This window comes from Agelaius tricolor, unplaced genomic scaffold (assembly GCF_023055355.1).
Source record: "Agelaius tricolor isolate 1412-34295 unplaced genomic scaffold, bAgeTri1.0.p SCAF_49, whole genome shotgun sequence".
Taxonomy (NCBI): domain Eukaryota; kingdom Metazoa; phylum Chordata; class Aves; order Passeriformes; family Icteridae; genus Agelaius; species Agelaius tricolor.
The window spans coordinates 2,009,886-2,032,406 of record NW_027269309.1 but is presented as its reverse complement, the minus strand read 5'-3'; the positions used below and the strand labels follow the sequence as shown (position 1 = coordinate 2,032,406).

The window sequence follows — 22,521 nt, the reverse complement described above, 5'->3', positions numbered from 1 at the left end:
CACCAGCCTCCCCAGAACTGGGTAAGTGAAGGATGCTCTGAAATGTGCAAACATATGGAAGGCCCCAACAAGCCAGGGGTTGCTACATCAGCAGCTGAGACTAATTTACTGAGTTGGAAAAACCCTGTGTCCCTCTACCACAAGGTGCCTATGGGTAACAGCAGTTAGTTGCTTCTTTAATTGTCTCTTCAGCCAGCTTCCAAAACCTGTCCTGATCCCAAGTGAGAGCTGCTGCCACCACCGAGAAACCTTTATCTCCCTGGGTTTGTGTCACAGGGTGGGAGATCAGTCAGAGGGGACACCACCCATTCTGCCTGCCCTTGTAGAAACCCAGTCTGCCCTGGCAGAGATGCAGGCATCTCCGGAGCATCCCTCTCTGTAAGGGAATGAGACTAGCCTGGAAGTGCTTGGCATTTCTTCAGCCTCGAGGGACTCTGTCCTTTCTGCTGCCAAAGCTGTCCCTGCAGCTGCCTGGGCCTGTCCCTGTGATGGCATACCCAGCACTGTGCTTGTGGATGCCTGAGGGTTGCCCAGACCTGCGTGTGCCAGCTGGGCACATGCACCTGCCTGGCCAAAATGCTGCAGCCCCGAGGTTTGCCTGGGCAATCCACACTGCTGCTGCATCTCAAGCAGGGATTGGAAGTCTCTGGGGCTTGTGGCCAGGACGTGCAGCGCCTTTGGCACTGTCTGCAGGCACAGAGCTGTGCTGCCTCTCAGCCCAGCGCTCCGGTGGGGAGAATGCACCTTCTACTGCAAAATCTGAGCTTGAAAAAATCAGTGACATTTGTGAGTGGCATGTGACATTTGAGGTCCTCTGCCCCTGGTGGCACCCCATCCTTGCTGCTCCTCACAGAGCTGCACGCAGGGGCTGCAAGAGCAGAGTCACTGCACCAGTGACACAGAGAATGTGATACAGGTCACAACCACCCACCTGGGGATGGCTGATGCTGGGAGTAACCACCTTTGTTTGCATTTTGCTTTTCCTGATTCCAGGTAACATTGGTTTCAAGAGAAGAACATAACAGTAATGAGTTTCTCTTTCAGGGTGGGGGACACCTGTAAATCAGGGCCACAGTGGATGCTTTGCGCATGTAGCGTCCACACAGCACACTGCAGGTAAGGATGCAGGTAAGGATGCAGGTAAGGATGCATGCTGGTGCAGGACTGGCTGAGCTCCCTGGAAGGAGGCAGGTTCCATCTGGGCAGTGAGGTATGAAAGTATCCTGAGCCCAGAGTTTTCCCAGGGAAGACTACCACAGTCCCTATTTGTAAATTATAAAATTATTATTATTATTATTATTATTATTATTATTATTATTATTATTATTATTATTATTTCTTCAAATCAGAAGAGAGTTATCCCAAAGACTGTCTACTATGCTGTGTTCCAGGTAATGCCTGACCCCAGCTCTGCTCAGCTGCACTCACAGGGGCTACAACCTGAGCCCAGGGGGATTTGGAAACAGCGAAACTCAGGATTTAATCTTGTTTTCCAGAGAGGCTGAGGGAGGGTCTAGTGCTGGCATCAAAGGATGCTGAAGTCACTCAAAAACAAAGCTCATGCTGGCTTTGTGAGGGGATTAGGTGGGAAAGGCCACAGATTGGGCACATTCCTTAGTCCTGTGTGGGGGTTGCAAGCACAATGAATTACTGACTCTGGAAGAGTTCTCTAAATCACCTTGTCTAAAACACAGCAAACACAGCAATCCCACTCTGTAAATAATAAACAGACATGGCCTGGATTAAGACTGAACTGGCAGATGAGTTTCTGTTATAAAATCATACATTCTTTTTTTTTTTTTGGTCCAGTATTGGAACCCACAAAATTGAGAAGCCAAGAGAGACATCAGTGATGGACAACCAAGGTGGGGACAGGGGGCCCTTGAGTACAGCTGGAGGAGCTGGGCTGCTTTTTCCTGGTGAAGAGGTAGCAGGACCTCAGCCAACAGAAGTCTGCAAGTAATGATAAAGCAATTTCAAAGATGATGGACTCAAAACTTTCTTGGCAGTGCCTGGTGACACATTAAGTAACGACGAAGTCCTGAAAGGTTAAGGTGGAATATTGGGATGGTGTAGCCTTGACAGAGGCCACTGGATGAGTGGGGGGGATGTGCTGTGGCTCAGGTAGGCAGAGCCATGGCTGATCTCATCTTGTGCTGATCATCAACACAGTGCTTCGAAGGGACCTCTGGAACCCCTTGCATAACCTCCTGTGGTCCCATTCCATCAAAACTTTTGCAATTCTGTAACAATGTCTTTCCAAATGATATTTACCATGTGAATCTGGCAAGGGAATTTGTTTGTGCCTTGCTTTATTGGTCCCTGACCTCTGGCCAGCCCATTCTACTTGTACAGCAATGAACCACTCATTTTGAGAGCAACTGAGCAAAAAGTCGCTGATCAGCGAATAAGGTGTTTTGGTTCCCTGGTCATAAAGTACTAATTAATTCCACGTTAACATGCATTCTTCACTCTGAGGCTGAAGTGCTGCTCTGGAGATAGAGCGAAGATACAGCACAGGATGATGTTGATTTGCCAAAGGTTGCCTGGTGCAGGATGAACACATCACGTATAGGCAAGGCTTGTGGCTAGAGAAGGAGCGGGCAGGACTAGGGAAAGGGGAAGGCACTGGAGAGGAATATTTCACATGTGCTGGCCCTCTATAAGCAGAAAGAATTTGAAAATGTGAGATCTCAGGAGTGTCCACCAGTGCCATCCATGGGCAAGGAGCCAGACTGAGGGAGGAGAAAGGATGGAGGGTGGAGATGTGGGTTGAAGCAAGCAAGAAACGATAAAGGGGAATGCTATGGAGAAGGAAGACCTGCTTCACCAGGAAGAGCACAGTATACTGGTCTGTGTGGGGGACTTGGAGGAGCCCAGGAATGGGGTGGGTGTAGCTTTATGATGGAGCCACGTCCCTTGGCTGTGTTTAATCTGCAAGTGTGCAGTGGCAGGTGCATGCAGAGGACACCAGCACTGCCCAGTGGTGTTACCCAGTGGATCTCCACGACCAGTGGAAGAGCTCTACAGCTCTGGGGAGAGCAACTGGGGAAAGTCAGGAAGCATAAAGGGAACATGCTAGCTAGACAGCACCAGACATCAGTGCCAGCTGGGGCTGAATAGTCCAGGGCTTCAGCACAGGGCTGTGCCAGCTTCCCAAGGGGCCCGGCAAGCAGTATGGCTGCATGAGAACTCTCCTGTACTCCATCAGTGCGAGTCTCAGCAGAGCTAATTATCTTCAGCAGTGTTTCTTTTGCTGCTACAGCACCTCTGCATCAGCAGGGAGGATGGAGCCAGCCCTGGTCCTCTTCCCCAGCTTTCCCAGCTTCCCAGACAGAACAGCAGGCACGGCACTGCGGGCGCCAAAACGAGAGTGCTGCTGGTCCAGCTGCAGGGTGCTGAGGTGAAGGAGGGACTGTGGCTACTGCGCAAAGCCCTCAACACTGTGTGACCAGGAACAGGCATCCCAAGGAAGTCTGGTTGTGAGGAATTCCAATGGGAAACCCACCTCGGTGGGCTTGGCTCACCATTAACTGGTGCTGGACCCGAACCTTGCCAGTTGGTCCATGCCAAGTTTCTCCCTGGAGAGGTGGGTCACCCAGCCCAAGCCCTGAGCCTGCTCCCAGCCCATCTCTTGGAGCCCCCCTCTGGGGAGCGGCATTCCCTCCTTCCGCGCCTGCGGCCTCCGAGGCCGCTCCCGCGTTATTCTTCCATGCGGGGCCGCCCGCGGGCGCCTTCGCACCTCGAGGATTTCGGCGGGACTGGACGGCAGCGCCTGCAGGGAGTGCGTTGCGGGGACGGGGCAGACACAGCGGCACAGCAGGGCCGGTCGGAGCGGCACGGGAGGGTCGCGATAGGGCACGGGCGGGTCCCGGGGCGGGGCTCGGGTCCCGTTCACATCCGGGCAACGCTCGGCGGACGTGGAGCACGCGGGCGGGGCGGCGGCGCGTGGGGGCGGCGGCGCGGCCAATCAGCGCCGCGCTCTCATCGGTGCAAACAGGAGCACAATGGAGCGAGCGGCGGGCGCGCTGCAGCCAAGCTTGGCGCGAGCGCCGCGCGGCTGACGGGCCGGCCGGCCAATGGGCGGCGGCGCGCGGCTCTGGGCAGCCAATGGGCTCGCTGCGGGGGCGGGCCCGAGCGAGGTTAGGGTGTCCTTGCTGGGCGCTGGGCTAAACTTCACCAAATAAAAGCTGTTTGTGTTGGGGCGGCTGCGGAGCCATTTTGGGTAAGTTCTGCCCCGAACTTTGGGTTCGCCCGCCTGGCGGGGCCGGCGCGGCGGTGGGGCTGCGCCAGGGCGGCGCTATGAATGAACGCGGCGGCGGTGGCGCGGGCCGCGGAACGGGCGGGGGCCGGGGCGGCCGCCGGCCCTGTCATGGCTCCGGCCGCGGGGAGGGGCGGCGGTGCCCCCTGGTCCCTCCGCGCCGCCCTCCCCCGCCCCCCGGGCTGCGGTAGCGCGGGGGGGCCGCGGCCCGTCTCGCCGGCCTTGCCGTTCGCCCCTGACCGGGCCTCGCCGGCTCTCGGCCGGTAGCGCGGGGCCGAGCGCCCCCGGCAGCGGCGGCGGGTCCCGGGGAGTGCGGGGCCGGGGGCGGGGCGGGCTCCCCACGGTGCTGAGCCGAGGCTCCTCCCGGCCAGGGAGGGGGAAGCGGCGCCCCCCCCCCCCCCCCCCCCCCCCCCCCGGGTGCGGGGTATCGGAGCCCGCCCGCAGGGCGCAGTTCCCCTTTGGCATCTCGGCTGTGGTGCTCAGGAATATCAATAATTAAGTCTTTAAACTTGGCGGTCAGGGGGAAGCGGGTCCCTTTGCGCGCTGGAGGGCCCGGGGTGCGGGCTGCCCGCTGCCTGGTCCCGCCGAGCCTGGGCGCGGGGGGGATGCGGTGGAAGGGCCGCTCCCGCCGCGCGGGGCCACGGACTCGTCCCTGTCAGCGCGGTTCCGTCCCGCTGCGCGCGGAGCAGACGCGGATCGGTTGTGACATCGCAGCCATGTCACAACAGAGGCATCGCAGTCACAGCAGAGCCGCGTCTCGCCGCAGTCATCGCACCCGCTGCGGGTCGGTGGCCGCGCCGTGGGGTTCCCCTGTGCTCACCAGTGGCTTCACTGGTGGTGGAGGTGGATTTTAGCCTTGATCGATGAAATTTGTAGGATGAAGGCTGTGAAAGACAGGCACGCAAATACGGGAGGAGGAAGCAAAATCGTCAGCTCGGGTTACTGCTGCGAGCGTGCACCCGCCTGAGAGTGGGTCTCCCTCTGATTGTCAGTTTGCCTGCTGACAATACACTGAACTCGCAGTGAAGTCGGGGACCGAGGGTCCAGGCAGGCTAACTCAGCACATGCAGTGCTGGTTCTGCCTGGTCTGCTGCTCTCCTTTGATATGGTAGAGTATTTTGGTAATTTTGCTATGAAAAATGCTTGCTTTGTTTCCTCAGGGAGTCCGGATGCTTCTAGCCAAAAGCCCAGTCTTTTTTCTTGTTTACGTCCTGCTCAGGAAATGCAGCAAATATTGAAGGTGTTGGAGAATGAGGGAAGACGGATGGAGATGGTTGGCTGTGCTTGTGTAGTGTCCGATGGGACTGGGGAGAAGCCTCCAGCACCCCTCAGCTGGCACTGGCCTCCCTGGCATGGGGCTCCTGGGGGGCGGAAAGATGCTGTTATCTTGTTAGATGTCTATCCCTGACCCCTTCATTTGCAGAGTATCTTTTTAAGTGCTGTGGAGTCAGTTGGATTAGAGTGTTGCCAGAGGAGAGGAAGCACTGAGTTCTCAGAGGGTGTTTTCTCTGTTGTGAAGTGTTGCTGTTGGGCCCTGTTCAGGTGATGGTATGGGAAGAGGTACTGTCTTGCCTCTCCTTGTCTCTTGTTTACCTCCTTCATGCAGGAACTCTGCTCTGCTCCTTTGCAGAGAAATTGTAGTTTTGGTCAAACTGTTGAAGTATGAAGCAATAACAGCAATCTTCCTGGAGTAAATAGGTTGTTTCTCTCCCAAGGCTTTTGGCCTTGAGCTGGGTTGGTTTTGGTTTAGGGCTGCTCCTGGGCTCCTTTCCTGAAAATTGCTTCCTCTTCCACTACAAAGTAGAAATTTGTTTTTGGGAATGCTAATTCAGCCTGTGTCTCTGAATTGGTACAGCTGCCTGCTCTTGCAGGTCCTTCAGGGGTGCTGGACATGCTGCTGCACTGCCTTCACTGCAGAGATGGGCAGCGTGACAGCATTGGGTGAAGCTCATTGAATGTTGCCCCTCAAGTGCTTCAGGCTGAAAAACACAGTAACTAGGAGAGCTGGATCCTGTCAAAATGTATGTGTGTGCCTTGTGCAGCAGAGTTAAAGTACATGTTTTTATTCTTCAAACAAAAGCTGAAGTCAAGGAGAGGACTTTGAGTGATCTTGGTTTGTTTGCACTTTGATGAAGTTTGAAGCCCACCCTGCAGGCATGGCTGTTTGTTCCTGGCTGTTCCTTTATTCTCATTTTTCCCAGCAGAAACACATGCTGCCCTGTCCCTGAGGAGGCAGTTGCAGCCCCTTGCTGCAGGCCAGTATGGGTACCCTGTGTGAATCTGACACTGAGGCAGCTCTTGCAGTCTTTATCCATGCTGCAGCTGTGAATAATGCACATCTCTAAGGGAAGGTGCTATCAGGGGCCTTGTTACTTTGTTCCGAATACTGCTGTCTAGTTTAGTAGTATGTGCCTTTTTAATGGAGTTTACCTCTTCCTCTGTTGTCCTCCATGGTGGCCTTAGGGTACTATGCTGCTTGTCTTTGAGCAGCTGGCCTAGATGTTCCAATGTTAGTCCCAGGGGTCAGTGCTGTGGGTCTTTTTGGGGTCTGTTGATTTCTAGTGGCTTGGTGGATGAGGCTCTCAGAAGAGGATCTAGTTTTCCTGACTGCTTTTTATTGCATTTCTTCAGCTGGAAGTGAATCCCTGCCCCCTCTCTCCACCCCAAGAGTGTAATCACAATAATTTTTAAGATCTAGTCTTCCTTGAGTGATCTTTAATATTTTATCTAGAGTTTCTCCAAACACATAAACTTCTACAGGTGGATAATATAAAGAGTTTCGCTGCAGTGGTTTGTGTTATTTCAAGAGGGCTTTGTACAAGCACGTGAACTTGTTTTTGTGAGCTGGGGCGACTTTGTGAGACTTGTTTTTTGAGAGGCTGCCAGAGCGGGCCTTTGTGTTTTGCTGTGGTGTCCTGCCCTGTCTGGGGTTTGCACAGATAAGAGCTGATATCATCCTCATCAGTGTGCAGGAGAAGCTTACCATCACTAAGAGGGAAGAGCTGATCAGCCTTGTGCTGAGAGTGGTGCTTGGTGCAGGAATGCAGACTCTTGTGTTGAGTCTGGAAAGCAGGCATTCGTGGGGAGCCTGCTCTGAGGGTGTCTTAAAGAGACAATGTCAAGCTCTGTGGTTGGATGTCTCACTGGGTCTTGGGGCACTTAAAAGGGCTTTTTTCATTTCTCCTGCAAGTAGCAGTGAATGAGCATTTCTCCTTGCTCATCCCCACTTTTCCTGCTTGGGACAGTGGAGTCAGCCTCTGGTGTTGGTGGTCCTCCCTGGTCTGTGAAAGCAGAGGCAGTGTGGTCATTGGAGGCCAACAAGCGCTCTCAAGGGGAGAGAAGATGGTCAGGATGAAGGGGCCTGTCTGCAGTGGGGCAGCAATGTTTACTGTGGCAGAGTGTTAGTGACATGCAGGGTTTGTGTGGTGGGTTCTCAGCACCCTAAAAAGCCATGAAAACAGAATTACCCTTGACTGTGGGAGAGATGTCAGTGCCTGAGTTGCCAAGCGTGGTGGTGGTAAGACCAAAATCCTCTAAGGAAGCAATGTGCTCTGTGCAACACCTATTGTGAGTGCCACACTGGGCAATGCCTGTCCCAGCCTCCAGTGATCATCCAGCACCAGCCCCTGGTGAAATAACAGAGCTGGGGAAAGCTGACCAATCCGGCAGCAAAAAGGGAAAAATGTGGTTCTCTGGTTGTCAGCTTCTGACACAAGGAGACTCTGATTTTGTTCATAATATCTCGGGCTGGTGTAATATGTTTTCCATGTGATAGGACAATGCCTTCAACTTTCCCTTATATGGGAAAATCTGGGATGCAGCCTAGCAATCCACCAATATGTGGCTAATAATTTTTAGCATTGTTATGTTGGATGTGTCCAGTCAGCCTAAGAATTAGAGTATACCTGAGACCCTCTGGCTGGGCTTTAATATTTAAGACCAGTCCCTGGCAGATATCTGGGGAAGGGTTATGACTATGCTCTAGGGAATGCCTGAGTACAACTGGCTGTTTTGGAAGTCAGCTAAAAGCTGGGAGAGTTTATGCCTGAGTATAGAACTCCTGCTCTGTGCTGCCCTTGGGCCCAGTGCTTAGAGAAATGCTGGGTTGTGTTAGCATCAGGTGGGGGTCACACACAAAGCTTTTGGCATATCCTTTGTGTGAGGACCTTCTCTCTGTGGAGGAAATACTGCCTTGAGGTGAAGGGGTGCATGCTGTTTCTGTACTGCAGCCTGTTGCCTCCAAGGCGTTCTCAGCCTGTAGTGAGTATAAATCCTGCTCTAACAGGAGCAAAACACTCTTTCAGTCCAGAAAAGAAAATGAGAAGCATGGGAACCAAGTCCCAGTCCTTCTTAGCTTTTCGTGTGGGCGCTGGAAATGTGCAGAGGTGTGTTGGGTATGGCTCGGGGAGTGCAGGTGTTACTGTGAGGGTGAGGTGTGGCTTGGCCGTGGGGTGCCCATCATATTTTCCAGCCCTGGTTTCCCCTTGAGGGATGCTGCTTCATGATATTATGAATGTCTGCCCTCCGAGGTACAGCATGCCTTCTGCAGGCTCGCCTTTTCCAAAATTCTATGCTGGTTGTTTTGGGATGGTTTGTTTTACTGTGGTGTTTGGGAATTTTTTGGTTTGTGTTTTTCCTGGTAAGATTAAGTTTAGATCTCTTCTGAAGCTTTCAGGCACTTGTCTGGTTCTCTCTGCCATTTGGCTCAGTTGTGAAGGGAATTCCGGGTTGAAATGCAGGTAATTAATTGTTTCCTTTTGGGGTGACTGTGCTGAAAGCAGGGAAAAGTTATGCTTGGCAGTGTCAATTTTCAGAGTATTTTCTAAATGTTTGTATAAAAGTGTGGGATCTGTGGAGCCCTCCTTTGCATTAGAGTAGGAGACTGTATCAGGGGTCAGTCTGGTGTTACTCTAGGCCCCTGAGCTGGCTGCATGTCCTGTTATAACGTGCCTGCTGTTGCAAGGGAGGGACAGGTAGGCAGTAGATGGGCAAGTCTGTTTCATTCACTATCTGATGTTGTCCTAAATTACTTGTTTGAATTACAGCCTGAGAGCTCTGGCACAGGAAAATAGGTGGGAAGGGCGATAGGCACGTGTGGGAGACCCCAGCCAAAAGCCTGGTGAGGAAGGCTGGGGGAAAGCTGTGTCCCTGTGGCTGTCAGTGGACCTGTGTGAGGAACTTATTGCCTTTAGTGTTAAAACTCCCTGGGATGTAAGACCCCCACCTCTTCCCCCAGGAGATACCTCATTAGCATTTCTTTGAAGGCAGAAGCAGGACTTTAGCTATCAGGCCCTCCCTGTTAGCAACCACTGCTATAGAGTGGTTGCAACTAACAACTCCAATAGAAAGGGAGTTGTTCTCCCTCTCTATTGCACTGGAAATAGGTATTTGTTTTGTGGACATAGTTTCATTTTGCACTTCAACTTACAATGTATGGCTGCCTTGGAAAGTGAATTCTAGCACTTAATATTAGCTACAGGCAGGAACGAGGGTGCTGCAAAGTTGCAGGGGGTTCCACTTTTTTGATATATAGGTAAGTGAAATATTGGTTCTTTAAGAAACATTAATGCCTTGTTATATATGTGCATTGAGGCAGAATTAAAATTAGTCCTAGATACAAGAATAAACATTAGTGCTTTGCTATAGATGTGCTGCAAAAGCTGCTATTTTTATGTGAGCCACTGCCTTGAGTTCTCTAGGTCTTATGCACAGAGCACTTTTAACCCTCAGTCTTTCATCTGCTTTGGTTGAACTTAGAATATACTTTAGATAAAGTGAAGTTTAAGTGTTCAATGTGTGTTAATTGAGGATCCAACAAGAGCCATTTTTGATGACTTAATTAAATGGCTGGTGCATCCTTGCTGTACACTGTGCTTGCTTAGCCTCGGAAGGAGTGCAGTGGGGTGTGTGAATTCACAGCCCATTGCTCCTATTTGTATGCTTCTCTGCTTGTTGCTTTAGGGCAGGCAAAGCCCTGTTTCTCAGTGATCTTTCTCAGTCCCTGCAGGGTGCCCCTCACCAGAGTATCTGAGCCTTTCCCAGCATGCACTTTGGTGCATACATAAAAGCAGGTTTCTCTCCTCCACTGCAGACAGCAGAGGCTGTGCTCTGTTTACGGCGCAGTGATGGTGCGGGAAGGCTGGCTGAAGCAAGGCTTGTGCTTTCTGTGAAGGTGCTGAGGTTTGTGATTGCAGATTTGTGGGCCAGTCACAGTGACTTCTCCACTGCCTTGCTCTGGAGGGTGAGAGTTTCTATTAGAGAATAAAATTGCTGGTTTGGAGTTAGGCCAGTCCCACACTATGCTTTGAGTGTGAGAACCAGAGTCCTGAATCCCAAAGGCAAAGGAAGGAGTGTGTTACTGTGGGCACAGGCTCCTTGAGGCTTTGGTAGTTGTAATTTCAATTCAGGTGAATTGAGGTGTGACTCTGCAGGCTGTAGGACCTATGTGTTTGAATAGGTACAGCTGTGCCCACATCTGACAGGGCATGCTGTGTGTGGAAATGTGGTTATCTGCAGATACTGCTTTCCAGTTTCTAGACAGGCTCTCCATTGGCTGCTCTGCTGAGTGGAGCAGGGCATTAGGGCTGAGGACAATATTCTTAAACCCTTTCCTGGATCCAGCTCTATTTCCTGCTCTTTCTGCTCCCCTTAGCTGGAAGGAGGAGACAGACATGGAGCAGAAATGGGTTTCTGGACCCTGTTGCATGATTGTTCCTCCAGAGATGCCTGCTGAAGAAAGGGTTCAGAATATGAGTGGCTTATCCAAGTACAGAGGGAGAGAAGATATGGAAACCATTTTGGTTTGGACTTTGGACAGGTATGTGCAGTAAGAGTAGGCTAGGACGTGGGCCGGTGGGAACTGTGTTCTCCTGTTCTGTCCAGGGATTGCTAACCTGGCTTCTATGTTGCTACATGACAGAGGAGACTGATGTCTACAGACCTGCTGGGCAAACAGGGACAAGAGTTTCTTGGTAGCTTGATGCAGCTGATGCCATGTGCTTGCCTGCTTTCTGGCTGACCCTATGACAGTGGTGCTGGTTGGCCAGGAGTGTCCAGGGCATCTTCTGTATCTGTGCCCTGAATGAATTCAGCTTGAGTCCAGGAGAGATCACAGCAGCTCTGCCTATGTGCTGTTGGAAGAAGCTTGGTGTGGCCTGGGTTCCAGTTCTGTTTGGAAAAAGGGACTCTGCAAAGATGGGACTTTGCAGTCAGTGTTAGTGACAGTGGCGAGGCATCCTCTGGCAGGAAGCCCTCCTGCCCATGTGTTCCCTACTCATGCAGGTGTGGCTCTCCAGCCTGGCGAGGTTGATGCTCTCTTCACTGTTCCTCAAGCTGGTCTCTGACTAAAGGGCTTTATGAGCTGAAGCAAGAAGGGGCTACCTCTCCATATGCGCTTTTGGTAGCATTTTACTTGCAGTGTGTCTGGGCAGGCCTTTGTGTGCTCACCATTTAAAAGGGCTAGCCAAGTGTATTAAAGCAGTCTATAGCTGAGGAGCTGGCATCACTGAATCCCAAGCATTTGCACAAGAGGAATTGAAGAATTTCTCTTTGGCACTGCTCTCAGCCTCCCATACTTTAGTCTTTCTTGGGATAGTGTAAAAGACAAATGCAAGGAAACAGAGATGATTGAGATGAATCTCATTACAGATGGCATCTGAACTCTGGAGACTGTTCTCTCAAAGTACTTTCTCAGGCCTGGACAACAGCAGATTTTGTCTGTTGCTATTTTGGAATGAGGTTTGCTAGATTTTGTTAGGATGTGCAGGCAGAACAGATGCCATGAGCTGTGGGACCTCCCTACAGCATACAAAACTCTCAGACTGTGGTTATTTAGGATGTTATCTTTCTGGGTGCTGAGGAACAGCTTGGCTCCCCCAGTACCTTGCCTTGCTGCAGGCAGGGGTTTGCCAGCCAGCCTTTCTGCCCTGCCCTGGAGTGGGTGGCCTGGGTTTGCAATGCTAGCAGGACAGGTGCAGCCTGTGTGGGTGCAGGAGCTCTTCTCCAACAGGGCAGCATCAGTCAAGCAGCCTCTGTAAGCTGGTGTTGGAGCTGTCCTGTGCTTGGGGAGCGAGCAGTGTAGCAAAATGTCCTTCTGCTCCTGGAGATCCCTTCTATGTCCCCAGCCTTCAGTGTGTGTGAGAGCACAGACCAAGCTGAGCTTCCTTTATCACCTGTTTTTTGAGATCCCTAGGACCAGGATAAAGTGCTGCCTGGCCCAAAGAAGAGCTGCTCACTTTTCACACACTAAGATATCTGTACCTTGGGGTCAGCCTTCAAGGCCTGTGCTCGTAAGCTGTAGTCTGAGATTGTGGCCATGGTAGGCAAAGCAAGGCTGGCCTTGAGCTCCCTTCAGGCACTGTACACCCCTTGCCACTCTGCCACCTGTGCACAGACGAGGCATTTGGCAAAGCAGAGGTGTCCATCCTGTTGTGAGGGCCTGGAAATGTTTGAAATGCTAACTCTTTTCCTGTGGCCCAGCTGCTGGTACTTGGCCATGCTTCATTCAGTTCCTTGGATGTTTTTCCTTGGGCACATTCCTGTGGGCTACTCATTAGATGAAGCAGGAGGTTGGCAGGAGGGCACCAACTTTTTCTTTCACCTTTTTTCTCTACCGTGGTTATAGCAGAAGAACAGGGGGGAATACCTTAGTCAGCAGATAACAGGAGCAAACAGGGATGTGGGGTAAGAGTTATCCACTGTGGAGGTCTGTGGCAGGGAGCTTCAATTGGAGCAGACTTTCCTGAAGTCTGACAGAAATTCCTCAAGAAATGATTTTCAGCATGACTGGACTCTGCAGTGGGATCTCCATCACTCTGTGGAGCTGTGGCCAGTGTTGCTGTGCCTTCTCAGCACAAAATCTGATCAGGGTGTCAGATGTGTCCACAGCCAAGTCTTGAGGTGCATTGCATGTGTTCACTTTTCTCTCCCTGATGTCAATGTTGATTTTTGGTTTCTATTCTAGCATTAGAAAATAGAGGCACATAGGGTTATGATTGCCTCTGAGGAGCTGTTTGCAGTGTGGCAAAGTTGTTTTCTGACAGCTGGAGTTTGCTGTGCAGGATGTTAACAACAGCAAGAGGAGAAGATCTGTACTTTCAAGAATGCCATCTCATTTTTTGGCCATCTACCTTGGGATAGTATGAGTTTGGTGTAAAGCTCTCCAACCTTATAAAATGTTCTTTGCATTGGCTAGCTGTCAAGGCTGGATTTGTAAACCTTTCTTACTAATAAAGGTTAAATTATGTGCCTAGTGGCTTCTTTGTAGGGACAGTGACCTTGGAGATGGACTTGGACAGCTAAGTGAAGCTTTGAACACTTGTGTGTAAGACATAAAAGGCAGCAGGAAAATGTGCAGAGTGCACAGGCTGCTGGTTTTTGCTGAAACGTCTATATCCCTCCTGGTAGCTGGAGAGCAGCTGGATGTTTTGCCCTGATGCAAGAGGCCTTTGAAGCAGCTGACAGTAACCCCTGTGCTCCCTTGAGCCCAGTAATTCATCAGAGGCTTTTTCCTTACACTGCTGGGAAGTCTGGCTCCTCATGACTGCTGGTCCAGGAAGCCAGCAGGGGCCAAGCCTACAAATCTCTCTCTACCCAGGGGTAACAGCCAGGCACTTCAGGGAAGAGAACCTGCTTCCAGCACTGAGATTGTGTCCTCAGAGCTTCTTTCCCCATTTCCATCTAAAATGTAGCTAGGGTTGTGTTGTCACTCTGACCAGAGGCTTTCCACAGCCTCCTTGGTAGCTGAAGCACACAAGCATGCTGCCTTGGCATGCAAGGCCCTCTGCCTTGTGAAGGAGCAGATTGGGTGGACCATCCCAGGCTAAGAGGAGTTGCCCACCAGGCATCTTTTTGGTTGCCAGCAGGCTGGTTATGCCACTGTGTTGAGCTGCTGTGAGCAGTGAGCTTCTGACTCCCAGAGGCCAGGAGAGGGGTTGTGAGCTGGCTGCTTCTGGCCTGCACCAGGGTCAGTGGGGTAGGAGAGTTGTGCAGGATGCTGTGGAAGTTACACTTGGCCATAGGCTTTATTGGGCTTCTGGAGCTTGGGACTCCTGTAGCATGTGGATACAGATACTGCATTTTTTTCATTTTAAAGTAGGAAATTAGGTGCTGGGAGTGTGATGGATGAAGTGGGAAGGCTTTATGGCCACTGTCACTGTCTGTTCCCTAGACACTCCACTCGTGTCCTTTCTTGTTGGCTTGCTGGTCGGCATGCTGGGGCTGGTGAATAAAGTGGAAGGAAAATTTGGCACTGGTGATGGAAGAATGGCTTGTTAAGATTTGGCAGACTGGGCAGTTAATTTGAGCTGTGTAGTGTCCTGGGTTGGATGCCGCACTGGGCCATATTTGTGTGTAGTGGGTAGCAGATGTCTGGAAAGTGCTACATCAGTGACATGCAGTGGGCTTTGCTGATGTGTCAGGAGCTTGAGCTGGGGATGCTCTTTACAAGGCACATGAATCGTGCTGGTGGGATACTGCTGTGCAGGGAGCCACCGTGGACCCCTATGTGTGTAGGAGTGCTGCACATGTTCTTGCACACCAGTGCACCCTTGCGCATGAAATCATGCCTCTTGGCACTGAGGGTGGTCAGATGCCTGTCCCTGTGGGAGTCCGGCCTGCTGGTGCCAGTTACGAGTCTGGGCAAGCTTGGCCTGTCTCCTTTCTCTCTTGGCTGTGTAGGTACTGCATTGTAGCGATTTGGTTTGGTTTTCTTCTGGGTTTTTTTGCCTTGCTGATGTTGAGGATTAAAATACACTGCCTGAGGGTTGTGAACAACTGTTTGGAGTCAGACTCTTGGCCAGCAGATCAGAAGGCAACAGACACAGTAGGTTTGAGAAACCTGTCTCGCTCCTGCATACCAGGGTAGCAGGATGATGACGTGGAAAATTGCACACAGCTGATGCTGGGTGCATCCCCATGATGGGGAAGGGGGTACAGCTGACACTGGTGCATCCCTGCTCTGCAGACAGCCACCTTGCAAGGCCTGTGCAACGTGGGAGTAGTGTGTCCCCTCATTTTGGACTGTTCATGAAGATGATGAGGAAAATACATTTTATGGTGAGCTCAAATGTGGTTTCCCTCTCTCTAGCAGCAAGCTGGAGTGCTTCTCTTTGTGTGCATGTCGAATGGCCAGGCATGGCTTTGTGTTCATGACGTGCCTCCACTGAACAAACTGAAGGGGTTTCAGCTGTTCTGCTGCTTTCTCTTCCCTTGTGCTGTTTTTCCCTACTCACTACTGTGTTCGCTGGACTCTGAGTGAGCCCTCGGTGCTCAGTCCCCTTGGCACTGTGCAGCTGCTGAAGGTCACTGTGGTTATGGTCTTGGATTAGAAGCTTCATTTGAAAACCCTCCAAAAAGGAGCTATTGCTGGTTCTGCCACGTGAGCTTGTCATGAGAGTCATGAAATGCAGCTGACTGAAGCTGCATTACCGGGGGCTGTATCCAGCCTGCATGTGCACTCTTGCTTGTTGGGTGCCAACAGAGCATCCTCTGTGGAACAGGCAATGGCACGAGCCCAGGTGTCTCCCTGGGGTCTCTGACGTGGCTGTTGCTGTAGGGCTGAGAGCTTGGGAGCAGAGTGTTGGTGTTGAACAGGCTTTCTGGAGGGGAATGCTGTGCAGCATCACCATATTCCTTTTCCAAGGGAGCAAGTGGCAAGGAGGTTGTGGTGATTTATTGCCTGCCTGTCAAAGTCTTGTTGCCTCTTCACCTGTGGGGTGGCAGTGCTGGGTGTCTTGGGAAGGTACTGCAGGTTCGCCATGTGCTTTTGGTGTCCTTATCAGCAGATCTCTGGGCTCCCCTGGCCCCACAGAGAACATAGTTCATTCCCCCCTACCTTCTTTTTTTTAAAGATGAGAATATTTTGAAAACAGAAAATTGCTTGCAGCATGGCTGTGTCCCTTGGGGCTGGCTGTTGGTGTGATGCTCTGCCCGTCCTGGACATGTGTACCTGCCTGATGCATGTTTGCTCCCTTACTTTGGGTTATTTGGACCTCTGTGTTCTCTCCTCTTCCCCCGTGTTTCCTTCATCGTGCTGTGTGTCCTGCTTAGGAGTGTGGGGCCTGTGCCCTCTTCCCCTCATGGTGCAGTGGAGCATTACGGCAGCTCTGGAATGAAGACCACTTGGCTGCTTGGCGAAGCCTCTCCTGATGGGTTGCTGAGGGAGTCTTGTTTTCTGTAGCTGTGTGAGCAGAGCTGGGAAGCTGCTTCTCCGCAGCCTCTGGGAAGGAGAATGTGTGCTGTGCTGCCTCGCAGTGAGCTTGCAGACTCCACAGCCCCCTGCATCGCTGCTGCTGCTTCTCTCTTGCTAAACTACTGGGTTATTTTTAACTTGGAAAAATTACAACCCGAGATTGGCATTCTCTACCCCCAGCGGAGGGCTGGAGGCAGGATGTGGGGGAGGCACTGCGGAGGCTGGGAATGCGGCTTGCCGCTCCAGCGGGCCCGTTGCCAGGGGCTCTGCCCCCCACAGCCCTGTGCCTGCCGGTCTGCGCAGAGCCTGTGCGCCGAGGCTGCCTCTTGCTCGGCACGGATGGAGCTTCAGCCTGGATTCCCATGGCGAAGGCACAGAGCAGCTGCAGACACATAAACAAATCCTGCTGCAGCAGGCTGTGGGGAGAGAGCTGTGCTCTGCCTGCCAGGCTGCTTGCGTGACAGCCTGCAGACAGATAGCTGCTGAGGGGGACTGTGTACCTCCTTCCGAGAGTATCCTGCAGAGATGCTCTTGGGTGATGGAGTGTGCTGTGGAGGAGCAGCTAGCCGGGTTGCTCTTTTGCCTTCTGGAGGAGGCTTTGCTGAACCATGTAGCCCTCCCTAATTTAACTTGCAGAGAGCTGTTGGGGAGGAGCCAGGGAGAGGTGTCACTCTTGCGCCCCCCCCCCCCCCCCCCCCAGCTCTGCCTCTAGTGTTTTGCAGGCAGTTGCATTGTCAGTGCGAGTCTCCCTTGCCTGGAACTCCCCGAGTGATGGGAACACCTCTCTAAATCCGCTGACAGGGAGATGTTTCTGCAGAGCCTCTTTTCTATGCAGCCCTCAGGAATGTAGTTCCCTGAGTCCCTCTGGATTGCAGCAGACCCCCAAGTTTCAAGCTCCAGTGGCTCTGCTGGCTGAGATGTGTCTGTGCAGCCCTGCTTAGGAACAGGGATTGATGAGGTAGCAAGGCTCAAACAGCACCAGAGGACTGCAAATGTATATGTCTTTGCTGTTTGGTCTCAGAGAACACTGTTGGTCAAGACAAGCAGAAGAAGAACAGAACCAGGTTCCGCTCTTGGTCTGTCTGCCTGACCTGTGAGTCCTTTACTGCTGCTCACCTGCAATGTGGATGCATCAGGTGAGGAGGGTGGCTGGTGCTTGGGCCCTGCTTGGTTGTCCTTGGGCTTTCTGTCTGCCTTACCAACTGCAAAGCTATTGAGGAGGTTCCTCTGATGGGGAGGTGCTGCCAGGGCCTGGGGCCTTCTGTTCCAGCTCGCCTGGGAAAGCCTGCCAGTTCCTGTCAGTTCTGATCTGTTGTCTGCTACTCCATAGCTCTCAGTGATTGGCCAGGAGTGGCAGGGGAGCACAGCAAACCTCTTGGTGAGCAATGGCTAGTCCTTATTTCCCTTAGCTGACTTCAGACAGTTGCAGACACCTTTTCTGGCTCCTTTGGGAATGAGTCTCATTTGCTTGTTGAGGCTGGTCCCATACACCCAGCACTCTGATTCCATTTGGCATGACATGCTTTGGGCAGTAAACTGGTGTGAGGCTCTCCAGGCTGTGGGATGGGGTACGCCATGAGATACTGAGGCTGGTCCTCTGCCTCTGAGCTCCAGTCAGGACTGTGAGAGTTCCTGCCAGAGCAGCAGTTCTGGTGTCTCAGCTCTACAAAGGTCCAATGTGATGCCTGACCCTGACAGAGAAATTACACAGCACATGTCATCCCTGTATGGTAGGGAATGGCTGTTGGCTATTTCTTTTCCTCAAGGCTGTAGGGTTTGTTATCAGGCACTGCTGATAACAGTGTTATCAGAGACACTGCTCTGTGTTGAGCCAAGGGCTGTTCCCATGATGGCAGCAGGTGGTGGAGAGCAGAACAACTCTAGGGCAGCCAGGGCTGGAGTAGCATCTCTTCCCCAAGATAGCTACTCTGCAGCTTATGTGAGGCAGTGGAGTGTCCCCACCACTCCAGAGTGGTGTGAACACACAAGGACAGCTGCTGACGCTGGCACAGGGATTGATGTGTGAAGCAGAAGACAGAGCAGGACTCTTTACTTGGAAGACAGGCTTCTGAAAGTTCTCATTTGCCCCATTGCCTGGTGCCCTTTGTCGCTGCCTTATGTTTGGCAGGGCTGAGCAGGCCCTTGTGCTGTGTCTGTGGGAGCTGCCTGCAGTTCTTATTTCTGAGACTTCTCATCAGTCTGTACTGTGACCTCTGCCAGTGTTGGTCAGGGCAGGTTAGTACATCCTCAGGTAACAGTACAGCAAGGCAGTGCTGAGCCACCCAACTTCCCCTGGGCTAGCTGCCATCCATGAGCCTGGCTTGCTACTGGCCTGCAGGCCTGGGCAGCAGGTTGGGACCTGACACCCCTGACCCATCTCTTTTCCTTCAAGCTGTGCCTGGCCACTGGGGAGATGGAGCAATTCTGGAGGCACATTCGCAGACCAGACCTACTTGTCTGAAAATCAGTAATTTCATAGCATGGCTATGCAATTCTTTATCTTCCTGCTTGTCCTTCAGGGCTGCATACAAAGTTCTGTGCCTGTTTGAGGTCTGTATTTTCAAGGGATCCTCCTTCTCATCAGAACTACAGGAGGAAGGAGAGAGAAGGGCTACATGATGAGGAGGTGAGCAAGGCTTGCATCCCTCACCTTGAAGGAAGTCTTTCCAGAAGCCTGCTGGTAGATGGAGGTTGGACACTTTTTGATGCATCTGTCTCAAAGGAGCTGCTTGCAGTGAGACCTTGTCCTTGGCACCTCCCCTCCCTGAGCCTTCTTTTTTTGTGCCAGATGCTGCTCCTGCACCTGGGAAGGGGAGCTGGAAGACAAGGTCCTTCTGGAAAGTGTATATCTCCAGTGGGCTAGTGCTAGGTAGTTTGGGGGATGAGTGAGGATGTGTGGAGCTAGGTGTACTGTATTAGAGCACTTCTCTGGTTTGTAATAAGCACAGGGGTCTCCAGACTGAAGTGTGGGGTTCCTGTTCCTCTTGAATGTCACTGATGAACCACCGAGGGGTGCTTCCATTCTGCCACATAGGAAAAGGAGCTGGAAAAGCTGCCAATGTCTAAATCAAAGAATCATAGAATAGAATAAGTTGGAAGTAATCTTAGGTTATCTAGTTCCAACCCCTCTGTCATAGGCAGGGACACCTTCAACTAAGCGCACTTTTAGCTGAGGGTGAACAGCTGAGGCATGGACCCCATTTTGTGTTTGTGGAGTGTTGTGTGTCTGTAGTGTCATTATGTGGTCCTGGCTCACAGCGTGCCCTTACTTTTCAGGAAAAGTGTCTGCTGCGATAACTTGTCACTTCAGCAGAGGTGCAAGGCAGATTGCCATCCCATTGGACCCAGCTTGTGCTTTAGGGGATCCGGGGCTCTCACTTCTGGCCTGGGGCCTGAGTATTCACAACACCTGCTGAGAAGCAAATGTGATCCCTTTGCTGGATTTCTATCACTTCATTGAGATGTGGAGTGTGTATGTGCAGGGTGCTGAGTGACCTGGTTGTGTCATTGAATGTCTGCCACAGGTATGGGCTGAAAACCAGAATTGAAGTGTACTGAGTGGAGTCTCCTCTGGAGATACTTAAAACCTCCCTGGACACAATCCTGTGAGACCTGTTCAAGGTGAAACCTGGTTTATCAGGGGACTTGGACAAGGTGATCTCAAGAGATCCCTTTGAATTCCAACCATTCTGGGATTCTGTGTAGTGGCGTGTGTCTGCTGTAGTTGGCAGTGTCCAAGGCTGTTTCCTGGTTCTGCTCTTTGCTGCAGCAGCTTTGGAGGGACTTGAATGCAAAATTCCTATTTAGCAAGGGCAAAGAAAGAGTGCAAGTTTTCCAAATGGGTTATCACCAGTGTCTTTGGCACATAGGTGGACATGCCCACACAGGCCTGTTGGGTGCCCCTTGTCCTTCCAGAGGTGGCTTGTGAGCTTTGCTTCTTTTTGAGTCCCAGGTCCTGTTGTGCTTGGAGAAAGCCACATGGCCCTTTTTATTTGTCCTTCTGAAGGGGATCATTAAGGGTGTTGATTTTTGTTTTAACTCCACTTGTTTCCTAGCTGCATCCTATTTCCATAGATAAAATCAGTGCTTTTTCCCCTTTGAAGAAGGCTGTCCACCTGCCTCTTGCAGGCAGCTGAGCATGGCACTGTGCTGCAGGAATGTTCTCTAATAAAGTAAAAAAAAATGCTGCTGTTCTGAACAAGATGTGTTCTCAGGTAAATGCCATTAGTTTCTGCAGATGCTGAGGCCTCTGCTTTCTCTGGGTTTGTGGCCCTTTTGCCTGTTGGTGACAAGCCTGTGGACATGACCCGGGGGGACAGACAGGGCTGTGCTCATGTTGCCCCAGGGCACCTCTGGCGCTGAGCTGGCCTGGGGGAGCTTCTGAGCTGCAGCCAAGGCATATGAACATGTACACTTTTGCTATGGGTTGGGGGACCTGGGTCACCTGAACTGTTGGAGAAGAGAAGAGAGGACAGGGCTTGAAGATAATACAGACCCTGGAAGTAAAGGCAAAACAAAATTAGGACTGCATTCAGAGCTGCTGACCGGCACCTTCATCACCATGCTGCAGATGAGATTTCCCTTCAGGAAAGGAAAGTTGCTCTCCGGTAAAAGCTATGAATAAAACTTCCTTTCTGAAGTGCCTTGATAGGTCTGTGATTGGGGGGCTGTTAGGACGTCTTGAGACAAAGAATGCTTGAAGAGATATTGGTGGAAGTCTGCAATGGGAGAATGCCAGAGATTGCTCTCAGAGATTGAGCTCTGTGTGTCTGAAGTCATCTCTGGGCACAGTCCTTGGCAGTGGTTGTGTGGGGATCTTGGGAGCGCATGTAGGTTTTGGAGAGAGGGAAAAGTGGAGGCAAGTCTGAGTGTGTTCCCAGGGGAAAGATGGGGTAGCCCCTGACTGTGCCATGTGCCTTACAGGTTTTGGGGGCTGTTTCACAGTTTCCAGTGAACTGAATCAAAGAAGTTTGGAATAGAATCAAAGTAGTTTGGAAAAGATCAATTGCGCCCAACTATAAACACAACATGGCCAAGGCCACCACTCAACCATGTCCCCATGTGCTAAAGCCACATGTCTTTTAAATCCCTCCAGGGATGGTAACTCCAGCACTGCCCTGAGCAGCCTGTGCTAGTGCTTGACAACTCTGTTGGTGAAGAAATTTTCCTTAATCTGTAACCTAAACTTCCCCTGGTGCAATTTGGGGCCATTTGTTCATATCCTGGTACTTGGTCAAAGAGTCTACCTTGATCCACACTCAAGTCAGGGATCTGTAGAGTGTGAGAAGGTCCTCCCTGAGCCTCCATTTCTCCAGGCTGATCTCCCCCAGCTTACTCAGCCACTCCTCATCAGACTTCTGCTCCAGATCCTTCCCCAGCTCTGTTGCCCTTCTCTGAATTTGTTTCCTGAACAGAGGTCCCTGACTCAAAGTTCTGAAGGTCTTTCTTGTTACAAGGGGCCCAACCACTGAATCCAAGCTCCATCCCCCTGCATCATTCCCCCCAAAGTGGTCATCCTTTTGGGACCTTGAGAACTGTTTGACTGACCCTCACCGGTGTTACATTACAAGGAGGAACACCTTTTTGTCAGGTATTTTGGTAATCAATGGAATTACATTGGGGATTTAGCCTTTTTTGGGGATGCACTGCAAAAACCAGATGGAGTTTGAGATGTGAGAGCCCACCAGCAGAGTCTCCTTAAAGGCGAGGAGAACGTAAATTGAGAGCAGCTTGAATGGTGCAGATGCATCCCCTTTCCTGCTCTTGGGATACATAACCTGTGGACACAGTCCCCTTTGCTTGTTAACACATGCTATGTTTTCAGCTTGCTGGCTGTGGAGACTGACTGATTTGTGGGCCAGTCTAATTTACAGCTCCTTTCCACAAGATATGTTGTAATGTAATTCAGTCTTAGGTGGTGGTGTTGCTCTTTGTGATGAAGCTCCTCTGTGCAGCTGGAATAATCCTTGTCTAGCTCTCACTGTTCTGCAGTGCAAATCTGTGCAGTGCCTCAGGCAGGCTCTTTTAAAGGTTTCAACAAGAATGGTGTTTTTGAGAAAGAGGTTACAGA

At 51.6% G+C, this 22,521-nt stretch overlaps 1 protein-coding gene across 9 annotated transcripts in view; it reads left to right on the top strand.

Moving 5' to 3' along the window:
- The first annotated feature begins 3,967 nt into the window (after window positions 1-3,967).
- Window positions 3,968-22,521, top strand: part of CHD6 (chromodomain helicase DNA binding protein 6) — a 98,453-nt gene continuing 79,899 nt past the window's right edge. For 7 of the 9 annotated variants that reach the window (XM_071455515.1, XM_071455513.1, XM_071455518.1 and 4 more), the window contains exon 1: window positions 3,969-4,225. The gene's annotated coding sequence lies outside the window, so the exon portion shown is untranslated. Of the gene's footprint in view, window positions 4,226-22,521 lie in introns of all 9 variants that reach the window. The other 2 variants (XM_071455512.1, XM_071455517.1) reach the window with 1 other exon arrangement.